Raw genomic sequence first — 23,657 nt, 5'->3', positions numbered from 1 at the left:
GTGTGTGGTTTGATGATTTCCTTTTATGCTTGAGTTGGATGTTGGATGTTTGTTTGTTTTGTAGATCTGTTGTATGTCTTAGTTTTCTCAAGTATGTTAACTCCTTCATATTAATATATCTGCTTGTTTTATTTAGACTGATAGTCATATAGGCTCAAATGTGTCCTAAAAAAGGAAGAATTTTCTTACATTTTCTTACTGTCCTTCCCCACAGTTAGTTTATGATGTTGATTTCCTTTTTCACATCTTCGTGCTTATCCTTTTGCTGTTCTTGTCTTGATCATCACTTTCACAAATATGATTTTTTTTTTCCCCTTTTTGATCTGTATACTGGCTAATTTAAGTGATTTAGTTTCCAATTTTGATTTTCCCATTCCTTTATGTTCCTGCTTCTTTTCTATTTAGAGAAAACCTTTCACTATTTCCTTAGGGTAGTTTTAATATTGCTGTATTCTTTTAGTTTTGCTTATTTGAGAAACTCTTTATTTCCTCTCCTGTTCTAAATTATAATCTTTCTGGGTGGAGTATTCTAGGTTTCAGACTTTACCCTTTCAAGACTTTGAATATATTTTGCCGCTTCATCTGCCTGCAGCATTTCTATAGAGAAATCATATGATAGCCTTATGGGAATTCCCTTTGTAATTAACTTCGTTTTTCTCATGCTGCTTCTAGAATTCTCCCTTTAACTTTTGGCATTTTTATTATAATAAGTCTTGGTGTAGGTCTGTTTGGGTTCACTTGTTTGGGACAGTCTGTGTTTTCTTGGCATCTGGATATCTGTTTCCTTATATAGGTTTGGGAAGTTTTCAGCCAGAATTTCTTGAATACATTTTTAATTCTCCTTTTCTTCTTCATCTAGAATCTTTATTAAGCATAGGTTGGCATGCTTTATATTATCCCATAAGTCTCTTATATTGCTTTCCTTTTCTTCATCTGGTTTTCTGTCTGCTGTTTTGATTGGGTAATTTCCATTATTCTGTCTTCCAGATCACTTATCTTTTCTTCTGCTTATTCATTCTGAGCCTTTAGCTCAGCTTTCATCTTGGCAAATGAGTTTTCTAATTTTTTTTGGCTCCTTATAGTTTCTAGTTCCTTTTTACACGAATCTGCATTTCTGTTGATATCCCTTCTTAATGGCCTTCAGTATTTTCATTGCCTACTTTTGAACTTGGTGTCTGTTATTCTGAAGAGGTCTGTTTCATTGGTTTGTTCCTTCAACAGAATTCTCTCTGTCTTAACTGGGAGTGCCCCCTCTGCTGCTTCATTTTGTTTTTATTTCTCTTACTCTGTAAGGTGAGGTGAAGTCACTCAGTCGTGTCCGCTCAGTCGTGTCCGACTCTTTGCAACCCCCGTGGACTGTAAACTACTAGGCTTCTCCGTCCATGGGATTCTCCAGGCAAGAATACTGGAGTGGATTGCCGTTTTCTTCTCCAGGGGATCTTCCCGACCCAGGGATTGAACCCGGGTCTCCCTCATTGGAGGCAGACGCTTTAACCTCTGAGCCACCAGGGAAGTCCACTCTGTAAGTTCTAGGAGAAAGAATTATCTACCATAGGCTTAGAGAGCTATGTGTGTTAGTATTTCTGCATAGCTTATGTGGGTTTAATAATTTTTTTGGTTTGAGGCTGTTTTTGGTTTGGATGCTTGCCGTCTCTTTCCTCAGCTTGTGCTGGGCTTTATCTCCTTGATAGGTGGCATGCAGGTGCCCAGCCTTTGCACGTTCCCAGGGAGGCAGGGCCTGTGGTTGCCACCCAGTTATGGGATCTCAGTGGTTTGCAATGGTCTATGCCTGCCTTTGGAGATTGAGATGGCATTGGTATTCATGCCTGCCACTGGAGCCTATGTAGGTAGTACCCTGCTCCTGAGAGCACATGAAGAGAAAAGAACTCCTATAGCAGTCCTGTTCCTCTCCTCGTGTGCCCACAACAATGGCACCGTGCCTCTCTGGTGGACCCAAGCTTCTCTCCTTATTCCGTTGGTTTGTGGCGCACCATACCCTAGCTCCTCAGGCTCTCTCCAGGCAACCAGCCAGTCCTTACCCTGTGTCTGACCTCCAAAGCTCTAGCCTCAGCGCCGGCTCCTGCCCACCCCAGCTAGGGAGTGTCTCAGGCTGGGGAGTGTCTCAGGCTGGGGAGTGTCAGGTGGCAGCATGAACAGACCAACTGTGCAGGTCTCTCTCCACTTTGCCCCCTGCAAACTGGTTGTTGCACTCTTTCTGAAGTTCTTCCTCTGTTCTGGTTGATCTCCCTGCCAGTGAGGGAACTTCCCAGCATGTGGAAAGCTTTCCTCTTTCACAGTTCCCTCACAGGGGCACAGCACCCATCCCAATTCCCTTCTCTTTTTTTTTTTAAAATCACCCATTTTATTTATTTTTTATTCACTTATTTAATGTCTGTGTTGGGTCTTTGTTGCCGCATGAACTTTTTCTCTAATTGCAGTTTGCAAGCTTCTCATTGTGGTGGTTTCTCTGTTGGCGGGTGGAGCACAGGCTCTAGGGCACAAGGGCTTTCAGCAGTCCCGGCTCCCAGGCTCTAGAGCACAGGCTCAGCAGTTGTGATGCATGGGCTTAGCTGCTCTGTGGCACGTGGGATCTTCCCGGGTCAGGGGTGAAACCCACTTCTCCTGCATTGGTAGAACGGATTCTTTACCACTGAGCCACCAAGGAACCCTCCCAGTTCCCCTCTTCCTTTTCTTTTTTTTATTTGTCCTACCCAGTTATGTGGAGATTTTTCTCACTCTTCTGGAAGTCTGAGATTTTCTGCTACCATTTAGTAGATGTTCTGTGAGAATCAGTCCACATGTCAATGTATTTTTCATGTATTTTGGTGGGAGAAGGTAAGCTCCATGTCTTATTCCTCCACCATCTTGATGCAATCTATTCCACAAGTAGATTTTCAAAATATTTTCATATGGTCAAATTGATGAAGCATCTCTTTTTAAAGAAGGATCATAGCCTTAAAAATGAAATCTATTTATGTTATTTCTTGTTAATTTATCTTTGGTATTTCACTGTTGCCTTTTATTGGTTAAGTTTGAATCTTCTTTTTCTGACATAAAAGATTTTTTTTTAATTATCCCTTTTCTACTTCACTTTTCTCCTTTTGTCTGCCAAACAAACTCCTTTTGAAAGTCCCCTGAAGTTCCATGTTCATGCATATTGGCGTTTTTGTCTGACTGCATCACGTGGGAAGATACACAAAGACAAGTCCTCTGTTAAAGGTGATTTTGTAAGTTCAGAGTCTTATACAGTATCTGGCATGCTTGCTTTGTTGATTAAATCAGTGATTGAGGTGATCAGAGAACAGTAGTTCAAAACAAAACATTACCATCATTCTATTACTTGTTCTTCTAATTTTCATGTTTCCAAGAAAACAGCATAGTTGTGCTAGTACAGTGTATAACTCTCACAGTTTCTCAATGCCCATAGTTATCTGAAACACAAGGCTAAGCAGGTTTCTGTGGCAAAGAACACCAGCAGCTGAAGAATTTGTGTCCCAGTCTCCATGACAGCTAACTGTGGCCAGGTGATTAGGTTCTGGCCAGTAAAATAGGAGAAGTACTAAGTACAACGTAATACTTTTGAAAGGGAAGTGCATGCCCTCCCCTCACTTTTTTCCTTTCCTGCCAGCAGGAATGGAAATGTGAGGACAGGAACTGGAGAAGCGATCCTAGACTAAATGATGGAAACTGTGTGTTGAGAGTAAGAAAGCAGTAGGAGAGAGGGGGGTCAGGGTGTCTGAGATGATGGTGCCACCTTTTCAGCCCCATGCTGCTCGTGCTTGGACTGTGAACATGACATAAAAAGTAACTGGCTACCTTGTTTAAATCATTGTTATTTTGGCCTTTGTTACAGAAGCAATATTTGTATCCTAGGGTAATACAGTGATACCCTTGGGTATCACGTCCCATCCCTGGGATTACTCCTTGCTAATCCTGTGTGACAAATTGGTGTCAGGCAGTTAGGGAATTAGCAATGTGGACGATTTGGATCAAGGAAATGGTAACAGTATTATAAATTGAAAGAGGAAGAGGAGGAGAGGGAACAAGAGATGATTGTCAGCAGAGGTCATTGTTGAAAAGCCGCTTGTGAGGAGGTAAGCCTGCTCTCCACGGCTGTGGTGTAGAGTCACTCATGAACCTTTTCAGGACCAGACAAATGGGCATCCCAGAAGAAGATGAAAGGAAGATGGTATGAAATAATACAAGGAAACACACTAAAAGAGTAGGCTAGGCTCTAGTCTGTGGCCATAAATTAATGAGGCCTAAAGCCTATGATTGTTAAAATGAAAGTCAAAAGCACCAATACAATAGGGAAAGGGCAAAAGATACAGTCCTGGCAAAATGGACCCTGGGCTCCCATTTCAGGCACCTGGTTCCCATTAATCTCTCATCCCTATAGACTTACAGAGCCTTCTGCCTGTCCCTAACTTTGCCTGAGCTGGTATGTAAATTAAACCAACAGCTTTAATCTTTATAACATTATAGCAGAAAAAATGAAGATAGTAAAAGTCAAGGATGGAGCCAGAATACGTAGGATTCAAATATGTAGTAGCAAAATGTCCCAACAAGGGAACTGGGACAAAAGAACAGACCACCATAAAACCAGATTTTATTTCTTCTTTAAACCCCTATCTTCACTTTACCCCTTTCCAAAATATGCATACATAGGTTGTGTTAAGAAAACCCTTTCCAGTTGGCCTTTTTCCAAGACAAGGGTACAGCTGGGCTGAAGGGCCACATGTTGAAGTTATTAATATGCCTATGCCCTTCTCCCCCACCGAGTTCACTGGATCAAAGGCCCTGCCAGAGTAGCAATGGATAGCCTCGCATAATGGGAACTGAAATTCTACTTAAGAAACCAGCTTTGCCAAAACACACTACCTTTTAAAGTGAAACATTCCATGCACATATTAACCTGATTACAGAAAGGAAGGGGGATCTTTTTTCCTTCTGTACCCTGCTAATAATTTTCTGTCAAGTCTGATTTGGCTTTAGCTATACTCCAAGTTCTTGTGATGTGCGCTGATCACCAGTAAACTGAAAACAGAAGGTGCTGCACTAACTCTGAGACAGGATGCTCTGGCCATGAATTCAGACGCTGCAGAATTCAGTTCCTTGCCAACAAGGAAGGCCAGTGACTTTTTCAGTCTCTGACAACCAGCAGCCTGCCTCTGATTTCACACAGCGAAGGAATCACATGGAGAAAATGGTGGAAATAATTAAGGGTTCTTAGAGTTAACAGAAGCATCAGCTCATTACATGGGGCCCCTGCCTCCAAAGGGAGTGAACCATTGTGCTGCTTAGGAAAACAAGGACTAACAAAGCATTTTGAAGTCTCAATCAGTTCCAGCCCATGTTGAAGAATTGGTTAGGTAACAGAAATGGGAAACAAACCATATTTTAAGGAAGCAAGAGTCTTTTTTTTTTCTGTCCAATAAGCAAATAGAAATACTTCATGATTTATTTCACTGTATTACAAGATAACCTGGTACCTGCACAGCTGAGAAGATTTTGTCCCTAGACAGAGTATCAAAGATTGCAATATTGTGCAGCTGTCCAAGTAGAGGGCCAGTCCACAAAGGATCTACACACGATGGCCACCTTTCTTTCCAACACATCAGAGGACAGTTCTTGCTGGAAGATAGGCAGATGAGCTACATGGCTGCTTTGGGAGCCTCAAGCACTAGAATGTGGCAGATTGCAGACTGTTTGTCAAGTTTTACAGTCTCTCAAATCCCAAGCTCCTTTGCCTACAATTATAAACATAAAGAAGCACAGACTTCTCTGGGAAGAAATATGTTTTATAAGAAGGATTTCTTGTACGGCTCTGTCCTTATGTTTGCACAGACACTAAGTTGTGGAGCAGTTGCTGTATCCTCAAGAGAGTCCAGCAACACCCTAGACAAACAAGAAGTAAAGAAAGGGCAGAAGTGGTCTAAGCTAGTCTTTTTCTGTTTGTGTTCGGCAACTAGAAAATTATTTGCTAATAAGGACCAAGGTCCTTTTCAGTGATGTCCTATAACTTCAGGCAAATGCCCTGTCAAAACATATTAAAAACTTGAGGTTTTATCTGAATGGACCCCTGGATAAGTGTAAATAGACATGATGTTCCATTGTCCCTGGTATGTCTGCTGGCTTCTTTTTCTTCTTTTAATATGTTTTCCTATTGTGAAAGCTCAAGGATTAGCCCAGAGTGGATGTTCTTGGGTGTCTTGCCTGGGTTTGGTGCTCCTCTTAACAGCCCTCCAGCTATTTCCTGGAGTCCTGAAAGATCTGTTGCTTTATAGATTAGAATATCTTATTAGCATGGGATTTATTTTCTCTTTTTCTTGGGCAATCAGAGGTGGCCATATTCTAGATTAACACTGTTCATAATTTCTTATAGTTATGGTAGAGAAGACAAGAACAAGGTGGTTACTTAAAAAAATACAGTTGGCCTTTGGATCTCACTTGTCTCTAAACAAGGAATGACCACTGATGAAATTCCCAACCACATGAGCCAAGAATCTGCAGTGATTCACTTCTTGGCACTCAGTAAAGAAGAACATGGTTTTAAAGTGCTGAGTCCAAACCTAAAACCGACTAAACTGGGATGCTTTGATCTTGAGTGCTTATCTTTATAAATTGTAGCTGCAGTGGTTGTAATTAGGTACCAAAATGTAGGAAATCATTTGTAAATTCTTGTTAGAGATTCACATGCAAGAGTATGTTATTATAGGAAGTCTTTATATCTAGTGGACCTTCAAATTAAAAAAAAAAGCTACGATGTAAATTATTCTTTTGAAAGTAGGTGAAGTTTCAGAAAATATTTCATTTCCTTTTGTAGATTTATTTCATTTATCTTTATCACACTATGATATGGTATATTTACCAAAAGAACATTTACTAAAAGGCTTGAGTGGCATGACTACTTTACTTGAATTTTTAAAATATAGAAAAAGAAATGAATATCCACTGGTGTATTGTAAAGAAAGGCATTATAACCAGTCACTATAAATGGGATCCCAAAGCACATACATGGAAGGAAAGGAAGGAGAGAAAGAGAAGAGGGTGAGAAGAAGGGGGTAGAGAGGGAGAGGAGAGGAAAAGAAGGAAAAGTCAAAAGAAAGCATGCAAGCTGAGGAGTGTGTACACATCAGTTCAGTGCAGTCGCTCAGTCGTGTCCGACTCTTTGCGACCCCATAAACTGCAGCCTGGCATGCTCCAACTCCCAGAATTTACCCAAACTCGTGTCCATTGAGTCAGTGATGCCATCCAACTATCTCAACCTCTGTCGTCGCCTTCTCCTCCTGCCCTCAATCTTTCCCAGCATCAGGGTCTTTTCAAATGAGTCAGGTCTTCACATCAAGTGGCCAAAATATTGGAGTTTAAGCTCAACATCAGTCCTTTCATTGAGTACCCAGGACTGATCTCCTTTAGGATTGACTGGTTGGATCTCCTCGCAGTCCAAGGGACTCTCGAGTCTTCTCCAGCACCACAGTTCAAAAGCATCAATTCTTCGGCACTCAGCTTTCTTGACAGTCCAACTTTCATATCCATACATGACTACTGGGAAAACCATAGCCATGACTAGGCAGACCATTGTTGGCAAAGTAACATCTCTGCTTTTTAATATGCTGTCTAGGTTGGTCATAACTTTCCTTTTAAGGAGTAAGCATCTTTTAATTTCCTGGCTGCAGTCACCATCTGCAGTGATTTTGGAGCCCCCCCAAAATAAAGTCAGCCACTCTTTCCACTGTTGCCCCATCTATTTGCCATGAAGTGATGGGACTGGATGCCGTGATCTTAGTTTTCTGAATGTTGAGCTTTAAGCCAATTTTTTCACTCTCCTCTTTCACTTTTGTCAAGAGGCTCTTTTTTAATTTCTTCACTTTCTGCCATAAGGGTGGTGTCATCTGCATATCTGAGCTTATTGATATTTCTCCTGGCAATCTTGATTCCAGCTTGTGCTTCTTCCAGCCCAGCATTTCTCATGATGTACTCTGCATATAAGTTAAATAAGCAGGTTGACAATATACAGCCTTGATGTACTCCTTTTCCTATTTGGAACCAGTCTATTTGTTCCATGTCCAGTTCTAACTTACCTGCATACAGGTTGCTCAAGAGGCAGGTCAGGTGGTCTAGTATTCCCATCTCTTTCAGAATTTTCCACAGTTTATTGTGATCCACACAGTCAAAGGCTTTGGCATAGTCAGTAAAGCAGAAATAGTTGTTTTTCTGGAACTTTCTTGCTTTTTCAATGATCCAGAGGATGTTGGCAGTTTGATCTCTGGTTCCTCTGCCTTTTTGAAAACCAGCTTGAACATCTGGATGTTCACAGTTCACATATTGCTGAAGCGTGGCTTGGAGAATTTTGATCATTACTTTACTAGTGTGTGAGATGAGTGCAATTGTGCAGTAGTTTGAGCATTCTTCTGCATTGCCTTCCTTTGGGATTGGAATGAAAACTGACTTTTTCTAGTCCTGTGGCCACTGAGTTTTCCAAATTTGCTGGCATATTGAGTGCAGCACTTTCACAGCATCATCTTTCAGGATTTGAAACAGCTCAACTGGAATTCCATCACCTCCACCAGCTTTGTTCGTAGTGATGCTTTCTAAGGCCCACTTGACTTCACATTCCAGGATGTCTGGCTCTAGGTGAGTGATCACACCATCGTGATTATCTGGGTCGTGTAGATCTTTTTTGTACAGTTCTTGTGTGTATTCTTGCCACCTCTTCTTAATATCTTCTGCTTCTGTTAGGTCCATACCATTTCTGTCCTTTATCGAGCCCATCTTTGGATGAAATGTTCCCTTGGTATCTCTAATTTTCTTGAAGAGATCTCTAGTCTTTCCCATTCTATTGTTTTCCTCTATTTGTATGCATTGATCACTGAGGAAGGCTTTCTTATCTCTCCTTGCTATTCTTTGTAACTCTGCATTCAAATATGTATATCTTTCCTCTTCTCCTTTGCTTTTTGATTCTCTTCTTTTCCCATAGTCCTTATGAAAAAGGGATTTCAGACCGCAAGTTAAGGAATAGGCAAGAGAATGGAGCTGGATGGAAACATAAGATATAATGGGCCTTTAGAAAGAGGATTAAGTGAAGTATTCTCAGCTATCTCAGCTTTAACTATTGTTTTAAATTTTCTTTCATATTCTTTGCATTAAAACCTTACTGAAATTATTAAACTTTTACTAAATTACTAAACAAAATAGTCTGATTTTTTCAGTTTTTCCTCTTGTGCCAGTTGTCATCCAGAAAAGTTTTTCTGAGTGTTTAAAAAGCACATCATAAATCACTTACCTTAGTCTGAAAGAACAGAACGTTCTAAGAAAAATTTAGAACTGTTTAAGTTCTGTAAGTGTGCCAGGCACCTCCTGATTCTGGGTACTTGCCTCAGTGGATTTGCTTTGCTGTGATGTCCAAGTGATAAGGGTGGGAGTAAATCGCCAGGTTTATGGGAGAGAGATACCTTCATCCCCCAAAATATCAAGATCAAACCCAAAATAGGTCAGTGTCACAATTTTAAGCCTCAAGGTTCTTAACATTGATACAGGTTCAGGTTCCATTGTTTCCAGAACCACAGTGACTTTTTCATCACTAGAGTGATGTGTAATGAAGCTCATCACAGTGTCACTGTGCCAGAACATGCAAAACCAGGGCTGTGAGCTGGCTCTAGACCGACAGAGGCACAGTGTGCCTGCATGAGGCAGTATTTGCATCTGAGCCTCTTCTCCACTGGGGTGCACCAGACATGGACCCACTTTTCTTGGTCCTCTGTAATACTAAGCTCATTTGGTATAAGGTGTGATTTTTCTTTTGTTGTTTGTTATGTTTTAAATAACATTTAAAACACATTTTGTAAAAGCAATATATTTGGGAAAAAATTCAAACAGTTAAAAGGGAATACAGTGAAAATTGTCTCTCTCCCACCCTGACTCCCACTTTCCTCAGAAGCAACCGCTGTTATTCGTATCTTTTGAATCCATCAGATATTCATTGTGCACATACTCACATTCTTGTACATATAGATTTATATATGTATAAAGTAAATATATGTGTTATTTATTTGTGTATTATATATATATATAAACTCTAGCTTATTACACAATCTGTGCTGCATCTTGAATATTTACAAATCCATCTTGTATATTTACTGTGGAAAACACACAAGCAGAAAAGGGCTTAAAGAACTTAAAAGTCGAGTTTAACTGAATCATATAAAGGAAAAACTTATCACCCAGGTTAAGAAATAGAACCCCAGAAATCCAGAAGCACCTTCTTTTTTCCACATGCCCCTTTCTCATCACACCCTTAACATAATCACTGTCCTGGCTTTCATGGAAATTCCATTCTTTGTCTTCTCTAAAGTTTTACTTTGTAAGTATAGATATATAAATGAAAGAATTTCCAGTTTGGGGTCTTCACAAAAAGAGCTGCTAGAAGAAAGCTTTTGTGTTGCAAGTGAGTGCCTATGAATGAGTTTCTTTAGGGTATACAAATATGAGTGGAATTGCTGAGTTATATGTCATGCAAATCTCCATCTTTACTGTATAATGCCAGAGTGTTGTCCAGTTCATATGCCCACATTAATTTTTAAGAGAATTCAAAAATAGCAATACTTGGTATTGTCAGAATTGTAGCTAATCTTGTGGATATGTGACATCAGAATCATTTTTTGCCTTTAATCTTTATTCCCCTGAGATTATGTTTTCATATGTTAATCAGCCTTTTGAATTTTTTCTTTTGTGGAGTGGAGAAGGAAATGGCAATCAGCTCCAGTATTCTTGCCTGGGAAATCCCATGGACAGAGGAGTCTGGTGGGCTATATAGTCCATGGGGTCACAAGAGTTGGACATGAGTTAATGACTAAACTGCCACCACCTCACATAGTTACAGATTTTGTCTTGTGATAAGAACTTTTAAGATCTACTATCTTAGCAACTTTAAAATTTACAATACAGTGTTGTTAATAGAACTATAGTCACTATGCTATACATTACACCCCCAGGATGTTAATTATCTTCTAGCTGGAAGATTGTTCCTTTTTACCCCCTTCACTTAATTCACTTATTCCACCCACTTCCCCAGTCTCTAGCAGTCACCAGTCTGTTCTCTGTATCTCTAAGTTCGTTTTTTGTTTTTTTATTCCACCTATAAGTTGGAGCTTAATTTTATTTGTCCTTCTTCGACTTACTTAGTATAATACCCTCAAGGTTACCGAACATGTTGCAAATAGATTTCCTTTCTTAAAACTGAGTAATATTCCATTGTATATATGCATCACATTTTTGTTTTTCATTCACCCACTAAGGAACATTTAGATTGTTTTCATGTCTATGGCAATGCTGTAGCAAATATGGGGTGTAGATATCTTTTTGAGATAGTGATTTCATTTCCTTTGGATAAATACCCAGAAGTGGAACTGCTGACTCATATGGTAGTTCTGTTTTTAATATTTTGAGGAACTTCTATGCTGTGTTCCATAGTAGCTGTACCAATTTTAAAAAAATCATTAGAATATAGTTGATTAACAATATTGTGTTAGTTTCAGATAAAAAGCAAAGTGATTCAGTTATACATATATACATTCTTTTTTAGATTCTTTTCTCATATAGATTATCATAGAATAATGAGTAGAGTTCCCTGTGATATACAGTACGTCCTTGTTGGTAACTCTCCATGGGCCAAGGAGACACAAGGGACATGGGTTCAATCCCTGGGTCGGGAAGATCCCCTGGAAAAGGAATTGGCAACCCACTTCAGTATTCTTGCCTGGAACAATTCCATGGACAGAAGAACCTGGTGGGTTACCATCCAGGGGGTCACAGAGTCTCAGACGTGACTACACAGACAAGCACATATATAGTTGTGTGCATATGTCAATCCCAAATTCCTGATTTTAACCTCCCCCCCCCCCCCGCCGCCTCCCCTTCACACTGCATTTTCCTTTTGGTAACCATAAGTTTGTTTTCCATATCTGTAAATCTGTTTCTATTTTGTGAATAAGTAAATTTGTAACATTTTTAAAAACCAGATTCTACTTATGAATGATACCATATGATATTTGTCTTTCCCTGTTTGACTTATTAACCTAGCATGATAATCTCTAGGTCCATTCATGTTGCTGCAAATGGCATTATTTTGTAATTTTTAATGGCTGAGTAATATTCCTTTGTATATTTGTATTACAGTCTTCTTTATCTACTTCTCTGCTGATGGACATTTAGCTTGCTTCCATGTCTTGGCTGTACACAGTGATGCATTGGGCCTTGGGGTGCATGTATCATTTCTTTTTTAAAAGATTTTTTTTAATGTGGATTATTTTTAAAGTCTTTATTGAATTTTTTACAGTATTGATTCTGTTATGTTTTGATTCTTGGCCCTGAGACATGTGGAATCTTAGGTCTCAGACCAGGGATTGAACCTGCACCCCCTGCATTGAAATGTGAAGTCTTAACCAGTGTACTGTCAGGGAATTCCCTCATTTCTAATAATAATTTTCTCTGGATATATGCCCAGGAGTAAGATTGCTGGATCATATGGTAATTCTGTTTTTGTTTTTTTAAGGAACATCCATACTGTTTTCCATAATGGTTGTACTAATTTACATTTCTACCAACAGTATAAGAGGGTTCCATTTTCTCCACACCCTCTCAAGCTTTTATTGTTTGTAGACTTTTTAATGATGGCCATTCTGACCAATATGAGGTGATACCTCATTGAAGTTTTGATTTTCATTTCTCTGCTAGATAGTGGTGATGAGCATCTTTTCAGGTATTTTTCAGCCATCTGTGTCCTCTTTGGAGAAATGTCTATTTAAATCTTCTGCCCATTTTCTGATTGGGTTGCTGTGTTTTTTTTTACATAGAGCTGCACGAGCTGTTTGTATATTAGAAAGAAATCCCTTGTCAGTCACTTCGTTTGCAAATATTTTCTCCCTTTCTGTGACTTGTCTGTTTGTTTGCTTATGGTTTCCTTCATTGTGCAGCTTTTACATTTAATGAGGTCCCATTTATTTTTGTTTTTATTTTAGTTACTTTAGGAAGTGAATCCAAAAGGATCTTGCTGCAGTTTGTGTCAGAGAGTGTTCTGCCTGTTTTCCTCTAAGAATTTTATAGTATCTCAATTTACATCTAGGTCTTTAATCCACTTTGAGTTTATTTTTGTGTATGGTGTTAGAGAATATTCTAATGTTGTTCTTTTATATGTAGTTGTTTAGTTTTCCCAGAACCACTTATCAAAGAGACTTTTTTTTCCATTGTATATTTTTGCTTCCTTTGTCAAAAGATTAATTGACTATAGGTGTATGGGTTTATTTCTGGACTCTCTATTCTGTTCAGTTGGTAATGTTGTGCCAATTTCATGTTGGTTTGATTACTATAGCTTTGTAATATTATCTGAAATCTGGAAAGCTTATGCCTCTAGCTTTGTTCTTTTACCTCAAGATTGCTTTGGCAATTCTCAATTCTGTTTTTCCTCTACATTTAAAAAAAATTAAAGTATGGTTGATTTACAATGTTGTGTTACTCAGGGATAGAGCATAATAATTCAGTTATACATGCATATGTGATATATGTAAATATGTATATATCGTATAAATTCTTTTTCAGATTATTTTTCCTTATAGGTTATTACAAAATATTGAGTATAGTTCTCTGTACTATATGGTTGTTCCTTGTTGGTTATTTTATATATCAGTCGCTCAGTTGTGTCCAACTCTTTGCAACGCCATGAATCGCAGCACTCCAGGCCTCCCTGTCCATCACCAACTCCCGGAGTTTACTCAAACTCACGTCCATCAATTTGGTGACGCCATCCAGCCATCTCATCCTCTGTCGTCCCCTTCTCCTCCTGCCCCCAATCCCTCCCAGCATCAGTCTTTTCCAGTGAGTCAACTCTTTGCATGAGGTGGCCAAAGTATTGGAGTTTCAGCTTTAGCATCAGTCCTTCCAATGAACACCCAGGACTGATCTCCTTTAGAATGGACTGGTTGGATCTCCTTGCAGTCCAATATATATAGTAGTATGTATATGTTAATCCCAAACTCCTAATCCGTTCCCCCCCTTCCCCTTTGGCAATCATAAGTTTGTTTTCTGTGTCCGTGAGTCTGTTTTGTATATAAGTTCATTTGTATCATTCTTTTTAAGATTTCACATATAAGTGATAGCATATGATATTTGTCTTTCTCTCACTGCAGTTAGTATGATAATCTCCAGGTCCATCCATGTTGCTACAAATGACATTATTTCATTCTTTTTTATGTCTAACATTCCACTGAATGTATGTGTACACACACCACATCTTTCATCCAGTCATCTGTTGATGGACATTTAGATTGCTTCCACGTCTTGGCTATTGTAAATAGTGCTGCAGTGAACATTGGGGTGCATGTATCTTTTCGAATTACAGTTTTTGTTGGATATATGCCCAGGAGTGGGATTGCAGGATCATATGACAACTCTATCTTTGGTTCTTTGAGGAGTCTCCATACTGTTTTCCATGGTGGCTGTACCAATTTACGCCCCCAGCAACAGTGTAGGAGGGTTCCTCTCCAGCATTTATTTGTAGTTTCTGATGATGGCCATTCTGACCAATGTGAGGTGATTGTAGTTTAGATTTGCATTTCTCTAATAATTAGTTAGGGCATCCCTGGCAGCTCAGATTTTAAAAGAGTCTGCCTGCAGTGTGGAAGACCTGGGTTTGATCCCTGGGTCTGATCCCTGGGTCAGGGAGATCCCTTGGAGAAGGAAATGGCAACCCACTCCAGTATTCAAGCTTGGAAAATCCCATGGATAGTGGAGCCTGGCAGGCTATATAGTCCATGGGTCGCAAAGAGTCAGACATGACTGAGTGACTTCACTTTGAACTTTAGTGATGTTAGGCACATTTTCATTTGTTTTATTTGCCATCTGTATATAATTCTGGACCTTTTTGTGCTTCCATATAAGTTTTAGGATTATTTGTTCTAAAATTCTGTGGAATTTTTTCTAAAGTTCTGTGGAAAATGTCATGGGTAATTTGATAGGGATTGCATTAAATTTGTATATTGCTTTGGGTAGTATGGCCAATTTAACAGTATTAATTCCTCCACTCCAAGAACATAGGATATCCTTTCATTTCTTTGAATCCTATTCAGTTTCCTTTATCATTGTTTTCTATTTCTCAGTATATAGATCTTTCACCTCCTTAGCTAGGTTTAATCCTAGGATCTTTTTTTTGGGGGGGTGGTTTGATGTGATTTTTAATTGGGATCATTTTTTTACTTGCTCTTTTTGGTATTTTATAATCCATATAAAGTAACCCAACAGATTTTTGTACTTAATCTTACATCCTGCTACCTTACTAAATTCGTTTATCAGTTCTAGTATTTTTTGTGTAGTATTTAGGGTTTTCTATTAGATTATCATGTCATCTACATATAATGACAATTTTATGTCTTCCTTTCCAATTTGGATACATTTTCTTTTCCTCATTTGATTATTATGGCTATATCTTCCAACACTATGCTGATGAGAAGTGGTGAGTGTGGGCATCCTGTGTATCATTCGAATGTCAGTATATGTGCTGCTGAATCGAGTACATCACTCCCTCAATATTCAGTGGGTGCTCTCAGTTGCTCTCATGCTAGCTCTCTCCCATATGCTTTCTCTGTCCCTTTCTTCCTTTCTCCTTACACTCCCTATTCACCGTGTCTTGCTTTGTGTGCTTTGTTTAGTTGTTCAGTTGTGTCTGACTCTCTGCGACCCCATGGACCATAGCCCGCCAGGCTTCCCTGTCCATGGTGATTCTAGTATTCTTAGGCAAGAGTACTAGAGTGGGTTACCATGCCCTCCTCCAGGGCATCTTCCCAACCCAGGGATCGAACCCAGGTTTTGCGCATCATAGGCAGATTCTTCACCAGCTGAGCCACCAGGGAAGCCCATCCATGTCTTGCTTAGTTTTAATCCTTTTGATTAGTTTCTCCTAAATATGGCATTTTAATTCCAGCCCTTTCAGGTCTTACCTCGCCTTGCTCCCCAGCTCCCTGACCCCATAAGGAGAACCTGCAAAACCTCTCCTTGTTTTAGCCATTCTCATGAGTACTGGTTCGCTATTTTAGTGTTTCCCTTTTCTCAGGCTAATCTGATTCCTCTTCTCAGATACTTGATGCTATGCAGGGCATGTAGCTTTGATGGTTTGTCCCTTTCTACTCATATCTGGGGTTTGTGAAGATACTGTGTGGATTTTGGTTTTGTTACTGTAGTAATTCTGTTTTCATGGGGTGATTTTGAGAGATTTTAAGTTATCTTCCATTACAATTTTTCTAGAATTTCTTTATCCTTACTCGTGAATGATAGTTTAGCAGGATATAGAAACCTACATTATTAGTTCTTTTCTCTTAGTACCTTGTGGCTATTACTCCATTGTCTCCTGTGCCTGTTCTTAATGATTGAAAAAAAAAAAAAACCTTCTCATAGTCAAATTGTTTATCTTTGCCAAATGTAAAGAGAAAATCTTAAAAGCCATCAGGGAGAAAAGTAGCTTACAGATTACCTGTAATTTCACTGGGGTATGTCTCAGTATCAGGTTAGTTCATTTATCTTTCTTGGTATGTCATGTGTACTTTCAGTCTGACAATATTTTTCCATTCTGGAAAACAACCATATCATTGTGCTACTGATATCACTTATTATTGAATTAAATTCTGTTACTCTATTTTTCTCATATAGGATTTTGTTTTTTTCCTGCCCATACCATGTGGCATCTTAGTTCCCTGACCAGGGATCAAACCCTCCCCCTCTGCATTAAGGGTTCAGAGTCTTAACCATTGGACCACCGGGCAAGTCCCATATATAAGATTTTTAATTAGATTATTTTCTTCAGTCATACTTAATCTGCTTTTGTTTCATAAAGAGTAGTCATTAATATCATAGGCCATTAGATTTTAAGTAAATCCATCTGATTATTGTTAATTATCTTTGTAAATTTTCTTTTTCATGTGATTGGGAATTTTAATTTTGGAGCTTATGTGAAAAGTTTCCACTCCCGGACCCACCCAAATCTCTCTTTATAGTCCATTATTCTTCTCTAGTGGCTTTGAAGTTGCCTCTGCACTGGCCTTAACGACTTGGTAAAAGTTATCCATGAAACGTTCTGGACCTGCTCCTTTTCCTGGGAAAAGGGGGAATATTTATTTGTATAGCTCTTTGATAGAAGACCCCCCTGGAGAAGGCAACGGCAACCCACTCCAGTATTCTTGCCTGGAGAATTCCATGGACAGAGGAGCCTGGTGGGCTATAGTCCATGGGGTCACAGAGAGTCGGACACAACTGAGGCAACTGAGCAAGCACTCATGATTAGCTCTTTGATAACAAAATAGTCTTCAAAGTTAGAAGGGTGCCTTATATAGCTCAGCTCATTAAATGGAGTTCTGGAAGTCTACATCTCTTTTTTCTGTACTCAGCTTCTTTCTATTGCACTTATACATGAATGACACATGGAAATATCTGTACTAGTATGAGAGTTTTTACAGATAGAAAATCATAAAAAATATTCTATGCATTTTTTCTAATGAATCAACCAAAGAAACCAGGTAGCAAAAACTGAAAACAAATTTGAAATTTCATAAGTATCTAACTCTATTAGGATTATATTCTGATTTTTTTCCCCCAGGTTTGGGGTGAGGCCTAGTTTTCAAATATTCTATAAACATTTGCATTTACTTTAAAACAAAACAAAACAAAACAAAACCGTGTAACTCCTTTCAAACAACTGTTTGTTTTTTATTTTTCAAACCACTGTTTAATACCGCCCTTCAGTTTGGAGACAAAGATACAAAGGGTTTCAACTAGTACTTCCAAATTCCTGGACTGTTTTTTTAACTGCAATTATTTTCTCTCCTAGAAAAACCATTTGTCTGGTATAGTTTTTATCCTGTCCAACCTAATTTTTTTAATTGATTTCTATTTTCCATTTCTCTGTGCTGAAAGACGTCCCTCTCCCTTTACTTTGCAGAAAGTTTGGGGACAGAAAAAACTTGAGTTTTTCCATCCTCATTTTATATAATTCTATTAATGTGTGTACTCACTCATTTGAGACCTTGCCTCCCGTGAAGGTGAAGGATGAGGATGAAGATGAGGATGAATACCCTTTGCTTCATTCTTTAATTCGTTTAGTTGGTCATTCAAATTGTAAATGTAGGATAGCAGGCCATCTACATTTATACCTACACAAATCAGTGCCACACAAGGCATGTGCTGCTGTGAGGGGTCAGAAAAGGGACTGGACAGATGTGATGACATAGATGTCATGGAGTGAATGACACTAGCTAAGCCTTTAAATATAGAGGGAAGAGTACAGGGTGTGCTTTGAAGGTGGACTGGTGAGTGGAGCAGATTATCTGCAGATAAGTGTAGTGGGAAAAGTACCCTGAAACAAATCTTGAATTTTTAAAAGCAGGTAATGAGTTAACACTTGAAGCTTTTCATTTATTATGGATGTATTACTGTATTCCCAATTTAGGATCAAATTTCTGTCAAAATAGCAAACAAAAACATGATTTGACTTTAGCAAGAATGACTAGTGTCTGCTGAAGCCTGATTTTTATCATTCTTCTGTATTACTTAGTGCAATGAATTCATCTGAGTGAGAATCATATTTCCACATTAATGGATTTCCTTGAGCCACATTTGGTTAGCCTGAAAAATTATCTGTGTAAAGGATGTCATTGAAATGAAAGTGATTTTTTTTCCCAAGACTGGAAATAACTTTATGAATAGTGATAACCCTTATATCAAGGGGGAAGAGCAGAAATAGTGTTTCTACTGTCAGTCATACCTCTGCTCCATGGGCTGACTTACACTTCAAAACCTAGGAAGTGGTTTCTCCACTCTATGTGGCATTATGGCAAGGTAAAAAGTGGCTACAGTTATGCATTTATGTACCTTTCTTCTAACTCTCATCACATAATTAAGCAGAAGGATGAAGTAGTTGCAACCTTTGATTCTAAGAGTGAGTCAGCATCTATCATGTCCAGGGAAGTCTGTTGGGGAGATCAGACTCCTAAGTTAATTCAGACCTTTTGGGAAATTTCATAAACACAGGTAACAACTTAGAAAGTTACACAGAACTCTTACACACTATCTAAAAACTAAACTTGACTTCTGCTTTCAGCTGAGATGGAGCAGTAGCAACCAGACGTACCTTTCCCAGCTGAAACAACTAAAAAGATAAGAAAAAAAAGATGAAAGAATGGTTCTTGAGACACCGGACACCACACAGTGAAGAACAGCGATCCTTGGGAGAGGAGAAACAAGGTAGGCCCTCTGATTATCTCACCTTACCACCTTAAGAGAGTTTCCAGCCTGTGACACAGGGTGAGGAACATAGGTGGAACCCAGCAGATAGCCTGAGCTGAGAGAAAGGTAAGTCTGGGGAAACCAAAGCAGCTAGAGTTTGCAGGACAGAGTACCAGAGAAGCGACCTCTGGAGATCTTCACAGGGTCCTCATTACGCATGATGTTAGCAAACTACTTCAGGCTGGGAAAGAACCAGCTCAAAAGAGGGAACAGCACCTGATGCGCATACGGGGGGGGAAAAGTTCATGGAACATTTGAGCAGAGATCTCAGAAGCGTCCTTCTTCAGTAATGGGGAATAATTAGCCCTTGATTAGTGTTCTGGTCCTGCCCAACAAAATTTACACATAAGATTGGAAGGGATTGAACTGTTTTTTTTTTTTTTTTTCCTGTATAATTATTTGGCTGTGCCAGGTCTTAGTTGCAGCATGAGGATCATAGATCTTTGTCGCAGCATGTGGGATCTTTGGTTGTGGCGTAGCAGCATGTGGGATCTAGCTCTCTGACTGGGGATCCACCCTGAGCCCCCTGCAATGAGAGTTTAGAGTCTTAGACACTGGACCACCGGAAAGTCCCTCAAACTTGTTTTGTATACCATAAGTGCATCCCAGAACAAATTGGAAGTTTATAGGAATACAAAAATGTCCAGCACCCAACAAGATAAAATTTACAATCACTGGTATCCAATCAGATTACTAGTCTTGTAAAGAGGCAAGAAAACACAATTCATAATGAGGAAAATAATCAAACCAACTTAGAACTTACACACATCTTAGGATTAGCTGAGGATGACAGTAAAGCAATTATTGTCACTGATATGTTCAGAAGTTGAAGTTTAGATATGAAAGATCAAAAATGAAGCACATCTGTTCCCTGTAGGAGCCACCATAGCGGGGTGTATCCTGCCCCCACACCTTGCCAGTGAAAAAGTGACCTCGCCAGACCAGAGCCTCAGTAAGCTATGAGGTACCTTCAAGTGACCTGATACATATATAATGGAAACCCCTGAAGGTGAAGGAAAGAAGGAGGGAAAGAGATGGAAAAAAGATTTGAAAAATGTTTGAAGAATTTCCAATTTGGACAAAAAGTAGTACTTCACAGATGCCTGAAGCTCCCACAGATCCCAAGCACAGAGACATAACTAAAACTACACCAAAGCACATCAGGACATGACGTGATGAAACCAGTGGTACAGAGAAAAATCTTCCCACTCGCTGGCTATTTCACACACGGTAGTGCTACTCTCTCTCACTTCGTCTCACCCTCTTCTTCCCCTCCTGTGCCCACAAGTTCATTCTCAACATCTGTGTCTCTATTCCTGCCAAATACATTAAAAATAAGGATGGCAGCAGATTCCCTACTGGCAACAATTCAAATGAGGTAACAGTGGAACACCATCTTTACACTATTTGAAAGAAACAAATAAGTTCAACTGATTACAAATCAGACTTTGAAAACTATTCAAAAATCAAACTTAGAACCATATAACAAAGAAATCAAAGCAGATACTATATGATAATGTCCTAACTACAGGCAGTATACCAAAGCTTCATTTATATGTTGTTATCCTCAGAGAGAAAGAAAAATGGCTCACCAGCCATCCACCATAGCCTTTACCAGCCCTCTCATACCAATATCAGCAATCTTATATCCAGTACCATCGCTGTTTCTGACTAAAAATGGAGAAAGTTCACAGAGCCATAGCCATCTAAAACCTGTGTCCCCGAGGAGTTCATATGTGCAGGGGCTATCATAGAAATCGTCTAATCAAGCCTTTTCTCTGCTAGTGTAGTTTTTACTCAGTTGTTCCCATGCCTCTTCCTGATGTTTATTTTGCTGGTTACTAGAATAATGGTATTTTTTTAAAGCTCTTCCTGTGTTTTAGGCTGGAAAGATCTTGCTGCATTCCTTTGGTGCTTTCCTTTTTCAGTTTTGTTTCACGTACGATTCATTTACTCTCACAGTCTCATTTTAGATACTACTGCTCCCAACCTGTGTATTCAAACCACCTCAAAAAAGGCAATGGCAGTGGGCAAGTTGTGACATCCTATTCCATTGCTTCTAGTCTGTCTCTGTAACCCCAGACATTTAAGCTGTTGACCCACCAGCATGGCGAATCAGGAATGCCTATTCTGGCAAACAGAAGCAAACTACAAGCCATCCTTTTCTGTGACCACATTAATCATTAGAAGCTGGGCATGGAGAGAATGAAGTGTAGACTCAGTACAGTCCTCCTGTACAACACATGGGCAGAAACACCCTGACAAGTCTCTCTGCCCTCTGAGATATGTACAGACAGGGACATATCAGCTGCAAACATGCATCAAGCAAAGACTTGATGGGATTGCAGTCCCCACAGTCTTGAAGTAAAGCAAGAGTTAGAGAGCTGTGATTCCAAGGGATCTACAGCAAACAAGTGGAGAGTTAATACTACAATGATAGGAGCAACAGATACTCAGCACTGAGTATGCACCAGGCAGGGTTTGAAGCATTTTATGGATATTAACTTATTTAATCTTCACAAGAAGCCTATGAAGCGGGTACCCTTATCCTCATATTACTGGGAGTAAGTGATGCCGTCCAGGTCACAGTGGTGAAGCCCGTCGGACTGACTCCTGTTCTCTTAACCCCTCTCTCTGAACTGTGGAGGGAGGAGGAACACCAGACAGAGACTGAAGACATGGTCAGTGCCTTCTCCCCTCACTCATTACTTCACCATCCTGAACACCTGGCATCAATGTCACCCACTTTGCCTTCTTTATAGATTATTTTGAGGAACAAGCAGGAAGTAATTTTGCAGACCTTCACAGTGTATTTTAAGTGCCATGCTAACAGAAGGGGTTACAGAGGGGGTCTAAGAGACAGTAGTGATGCACCAGGGGGCTGTGCTGGAGGGCAAGGCAGTGTGAGTGTCCTAAGCAGCTTTCAGTGTTACAGAGACGGAGATTGTCTGCCGTTTTCATACGCTGGGTTTGTTGTTTCTTAGCACTCATTTCTCAGGCCAGAGGATCTTGCTCCAAGAGTAAAACAGTTTATCATTCTTTCTTTCATTCTTATATTAATAAGAGATCTCTAAATTGGATTAAACAGCCTCTTTGTTCCATATAGATAAGAAATGAAGCAGTCGTAAAGGATAAAGAACAATTTTTTTGTATCTGGAATTTAAAAACTCCAGAAGATAGCTTCAGAGGAATCTAGGGTAATTGGGTAAGACATTTAAAAAACATGCCTCTCTCTGAAAAATAAAAGAAAAGAAAAGAACAAAGAAGTAAGGAAGATACCTACCAGCTTTGCTATGAAATGAAGGTAATGGAAAGCTTAGGCTACTTTAATGGCCCTGAGAGCACTAATTTTGCAAGTTTTGCCAAAGCCTTACTGGTCTGCACCCAGCAGTAATATACAGAGACTGAGCAGGCATGTCTGTCCTGTAATTAAGGCTACAGAGCAGAGCAGCAGGTGCAGACTTCTCATCCTTCAGCTCGACTCTTAAACTGCTTGTGCTCTTGTAACTTGAAGTCTAAACTTGTTAAAAGTGAGACTTGTAAGGTCCTTAGTCTATAACAGGAGCTAGGCACTACAGACATTTCTTTAAAGCAAAATTAGAAACAGCTACCTGACTAACACATATCAGCCATTCTAAGATGTTGCCATTTCACATTTTCCAGGGGAAAAATGTTAATTCCAAGTAGATTAATATCCACATGAGCATGATATTGCAGCCGGATTAGAAGACCTCTTTTCCCTTTTGTGTAAAACTTTTCTAGTAACAGGCGGAGTCCCTCCTTACCCAGTCCTCTCTCAATGTAATTTAGGTGCTTAGAGGTTTTTCTGATACAAAGGCCCTAACCATCACCAAGGTTTTGTCTTATTTTCTTATTAAAAATTTATCTTAAGAATTTGAATTGTAGTCACCTTCCTGCAAAGAGCTGAAGCAGCAAAAACCTCACTGTGAAACTAGTTCCGTTTAAAACATTTCAGTGTGATCCTGCCATATCTTAAAATAATTATAGCCTAGGAAGGCAGACGTGGCTTTGGGTTTGAACAGTTTTTATCATGCTGTATGTACCTTTCTGTAGGGTCAGAAGAAAGATCAGTGACCTAACTGTGTGCCAAGAATACGTACTAAGATGGAAGCCATGTGCCTCTGCAGGAACACCCAGGAGAAGTACAGTGCCTGGAGAAAGAGCAGGGTTTCCTTAGGGACAGTGGCATAACCTGCTCGGCACAGAGGTTCCAGCTACCAGTGAGGGAACCAGCTTCTAGTGATGCCTGTACCCACTGTAGGATTCTTTGAGATGTTGAGTTAATAGGGTCACTGCTGCTGCTTGAATGCCTG

The 23,657-nt window shown here is 39.5% G+C and overlaps 1 long non-coding RNA gene across 1 annotated transcript in view; it reads left to right on the top strand.

The window, feature by feature from the left end:
• LOC108637979 overlaps nt 1–23,657 on the top strand; it is a 123,722-nt gene that overhangs the window by 97,058 nt on the left and 3,007 nt on the right. The window contains exon 3 of the long non-coding RNA XR_001919475.1: nt 19,139–19,281. This is a non-coding gene — a long non-coding RNA (uncharacterized LOC108637979). The remainder of the gene's footprint in view (nt 1–19,138; nt 19,282–23,657) is intronic.

Source organism: Capra hircus, chromosome 18, assembly GCF_001704415.2.
Source record: "Capra hircus breed San Clemente chromosome 18, ASM170441v1, whole genome shotgun sequence".
Taxonomy (NCBI): domain Eukaryota; kingdom Metazoa; phylum Chordata; class Mammalia; order Artiodactyla; family Bovidae; genus Capra; species Capra hircus.
Note: the sequence above shows the minus strand (reverse complement) of the source record. Positions and strands in the feature narration are given on the sequence as shown.